The following is a 4,823-nucleotide window of genomic DNA, read 5'->3' as shown; positions in this document are numbered from 1 at the left end:
AATAGCAACATTCTATCCCAATTATATGACACATGTATTTTTATTTTATTTTTTATGAACCATCTGCAAAAATGGAAATTTGCACATCTTTGATGGAGATCGGTTGTCTATGATTTTCACTAATTTCTCGATAATGCTTGTAAGCTTCACCTTCCAAATCAAAGGGGATATAATCCAAACTGATGAGCTTGTTATGTAAAATCATAGGGCTTTAATTCTTAGAGGGAGCCATATTGTGCAAAACAAATTATTAAAATTTTCTCCAATAAGAATTCCATTATAGTAATGATGCATTTTCTCTTTCACATCTTTAAATTCAAGTTTTCACATCATCTTCATTTCCTAAACTACAAATGTCTTTTTTGGCATTAATTTTTTCCTTTCCCTCTTCGGAAATGTGTCTCTAAAACCTCTCTTCAAAACAGTGAACTTTATCCTGTTTGGATTTATCATTTAAATTTAGGTGTGCCTCTTTCTCAATTTGAACTCATGTTATTTGTATTCCTTCTCCTTCTATAAACATTTTTTTATTTCTCTTTCCCTTCTTCCTTACCAACATATTAACATTTTTCTTGTGCACTGTTGATTATGATCCCAATGTCCTCTGTAGGGAAAAAGATGTCTCCTAAGTTTATTCATGCTTCCTTCATTATTTCTCATTATAGAATATTTATTTTCACTTGTATCAATTGATAATTGAGATTCCAACGCTGCATAATTATCTAGAAAGATCATCAGATTATTGTCATAGTTTTTAATGTTTTGCAACAAGGGTAACATGTAATATTGTTCATTAAAGGTTTTAATTCTTTTAATTAAAAGGACTAATTCGCAAATAAAACGAACTAGAAGAATTTCTAGAAATGAATCTTAAACTAGAAACCCCTTATGTTGGCATGATACATAGCTTTGATACCATTGTACAATCCCATTCTACTAGAGAGAAAAAAATAGCCAATACACACAAATAAATTCAATCACCATTACACATATACTTATGAATATCACTATAAAACCACTTCTTGCTAAAAAAATAACTTAACCATCATACCATAATAAAAATATACCACAACAAAAAAATTAGCCAATATATTATTAATATAACCTAGAATTACATATTGGAGAAGCCTTTTGAGTTACAAACATAGATTTCTAGTTGCACCCTCAACTTGGGAATGAGATGAATCTTCAACAATAGATACTTGTGAAAAATCTGAGTGATCTTTCTTTTTTATTAGTTAGGGTGGATTTGTTTTACCACCAAAAGAATTTATCTCAATAGTTTCACCCTTAGAGCTCCAAATCCACAAGAGCTCTCAAAATAAATATGAGAAAATTAGTATACATGCCCCAAAGAGTGAACTCCAATCTCTCTTTTATCATTAAAATACCATGGTTGTATATCGTTTCTTATCAGAATACCATGGGTCATCAAAATACCATGGGTTTCTCATTTATAACTTTCACCCAAATAGCATTTAAATAACTAAATTAATTTAGCCATTTATTTAGGAATTTATAGCATACGCGAAAAAAATGGCTACTAATTCTTTCCCTTCGATAGATTGTTGAGAGAGGAATATTACACTTGGGGACCTTTTATTTTTTATATTATTTTACATATTATGGCCTTCATTGACACCCTTGAGTGTGGAAAATTTTATTGATAACATTAAATTTCTCTCTCTCTCTCTCTCTCTCTCTCTCTCTCTCTCTCTCTCTTTTAATCCTCTCTCTCCCTCTCTCTCCCCTCTCCCTCTCTCTCTCTCCCTATCTCTCTCGCTCTCCCTCTCACTCTCCCTCTCTCGCCCTTTCTCTCTCTCCCTCTCTCCCTCTCTCCCTCTCTCTCCCTCTCTCCCTCTCTCTCCCTCTCTCTCTCTCTCTCTCTTTCTCCCTCCCCCTCTCTCTCTCCCCCTCTCTCTCTCCCTCTCTCTCTCCCTCTCTCTCTATCTCTCTCTCTCTTTCTCTCTCCCTGTATCTCCCTCTCTCCCTCTCTATCTCCCTCTCTCCCTCTCTCTATCTCCCTCTCTCTCTCTCTCTCTCTCCTGCTCCTGCTCTCTCTCTCTCTCTCCCTCTCTCCCGCTCCTGCTCTCTCCCTCTCTTTCGCTCTCGCTCTCCCTCTCCCACTCCCGCTCTCTATCTCTGTCTCTGTCTCTGTCTCTCTCATGCTCTCTCTATCTCTCTCTCTCTCTCTCTCTCTCTCTCTCTCTCTCTCTCTCTCTCTCTCTCCCCATTTGTCTATACTTCCCTTCCCTTATATGTATTTATTAATCCCTCCCTCACTCCCTCTCTCTCTCTCTCTCTCTCTCTCTCTCTCTCTCTCTCTCTCTCTCTCTCTCTCTCTACATTTGTCTATACTTCCCTTCCTTTATATGTATTTATTAATCCCTCCCTCACTTCCTCTCCCTATCTCATTCTCTTCCACCCCATGTAATTTCTCTCTCTCTCTCTCTCTCTCTCTCTCTCTCTCTCTCTCTCTCTCTCTCTCTCTCTCTCAAATCTCTCTTTTCCCCCCAGCCCCCTCATTCTCATTCACTCTTATAATCTCTCACTCCTCCCTCTCTCCTCCCCATACCCCTTAGTCTCACACACACTCTCTCTAAATATCTTAATATCTCGTTCACAACATCCCCCTCCAAACTTGTCCCTTTCTTCCTTCTCGTGTCAATCGCATATATCTCCCTTCATATCCCTTCCCTACACTCTTTGCTTATCTATCTCACTTTTCAACTGTCACTCACTCACCAATTCATTCTTCTATACCCCCCCTCTCTCTTTATCATTTTCCTCCTCTCTCACCCTCCCTACCCATCCTAAACACACTTCAACCATTTCCCACCAACTCATTCTTCCCTACCTCATGTTCTCCCTCAGTATCTCTCCTTCTTTCTCACTTTATCTCTATTGGCCACTCTATACCTCCCTCTCTTACCATCCCCAACACACCAAAGCCACCTCAACCATTTTGCGTGTGTTAAATCCACTAGATAAAAGAACAAGATCATATTCCTAACACTATAAATATGCACACATTTTAGGCACTAGGAACATGCACACGTTGTTTTGAATTTATGTTTTTCTTGGTTGGAATCCTAGGTACATAGTGAATTAGTTTCTTCAAATATAAGGTTGGGATTGGAAACCTTGTGGTTTGGGCTACAATTATATGGAAACATCTATTTTTGAGAAAACATGTATATATCTCTATCTTTGATGTTATTTTTCTATATACTAGACAAATATGTTGTCCATGAAACTACATACACATATAGAATCAATTGTGTAGATTGTATATGTGTGTATGCAATTTTAATGTTTTTAATACATTTTCCTCTTAAATCTTAAAAGAAATCTCTTGTCCATTTCCCCTATAACTTTCTAGCGCCTTGACTATTTGGAAAATTAGTTATATGGTGAAACAGAGGACATTAAGACCTACAATCTAAAAAGAAAAGGGAATGTTTGATAATTGTAAGACCCTTTTTTGTTGCATTAATGGAAGACCTTTTCATTTCAAGGATATATATATAATATATATATATATATATATATATATATATATATATATATATATATATTTTTTTAGACAAAACAATATTTTTTTGTTCTCTACAACCACACTAGCTTTTGTAGCAATATTCCATCATTTAGGTACTCAAAGGTTGCACTGACAAAAACATATGGATATAATTTGCATGAAAATTAACTAATCAATGTCATGAAAATTTAAAATTCCGATAATTAGACACAATATCTATAGAAAAATTATATATTCTAAATTCCAACTAATTTCCTACATTTCATATTTTTACACCATCTTCATGTTCATTGAGTAAGGACCTCTAATTATCTATCCAAATTAACATATTCTTGTATTTCTAAGTTTGCATTATACTTCATGAGAGACCATCATTAACTTACTTTAATGCTAAGTTATTTCTAAACTAAAAATATATACATATATATGATGATTATTATTCACTTATCTATTATTACATTTTATCTAATTTACTTATTGATAAATATTATGTCTACATTTTTAACTTATTTACTCTATACAAAAATTGAATTTGGGTTGGAAAGATTTCATTAGTTTTTTCCATCCACCCAAAATAACCCCAATTGACACATATTATGTCTACTTTACTTTAATTGTACATTTCTTTTTCTTGATTCAAACAATATGAAACTTATTTAATTATTATAATTTAAAATTTCATATAATAACTCATCACTAAACCTAATAAAATAATATAATAATTAGTATATTAAAAATAGTGATCGGTATATTCTTAAAGTACATTTTTACTTTAAAATTAAAGATTTATGGTCTCATGAACCGTCCCGGCCACCCATAAAACATATTTAATATATTAATTTTATTTAAATTATAATAAATAGCAGTAATAATATCATAATATATATGTTATTGATAATTTTTATATTTATTCAAAATTATTATTAAATCTATTCGTTAATAATAATATCAAAATTATAATATTCGATTTTATAAATGAAATTCCACTTTTAAATATTCTTGTTTAACTCATGATAAGATGATTCAAAATTAATAAATCATAACGAACATAAAAGATTAAAAACTATTAATTGATTCACTTATTACGAAATTAATAATAATAATAATACAAAAATTTAAATTATATTTAAATAAATTTCAAACAAATATTGAGTTTGAATAAAATCGATTTTATAAAAGTAAAAACTCCAATCTTGAAATTCCACTTTTAAATATTCTTGTTTAACTCATGATAAGATGATTAAAAGTCAAAATGATGAATAAATCATAACGTGAATCATTTTCA

The sequence above is a fragment of the Pinus tabuliformis genome, chromosome 2_1 (genome assembly GCF_031772625.1).
Source record: "Pinus tabuliformis cultivar Carrire ecotype Pingquan chromosome 2_1, CPIR1, whole genome shotgun sequence".
Lineage (NCBI taxonomy): Eukaryota > Viridiplantae > Streptophyta > Pinopsida > Pinales > Pinaceae > Pinus > Pinus tabuliformis.
This window is presented reverse-complemented; position numbering follows the sequence as displayed.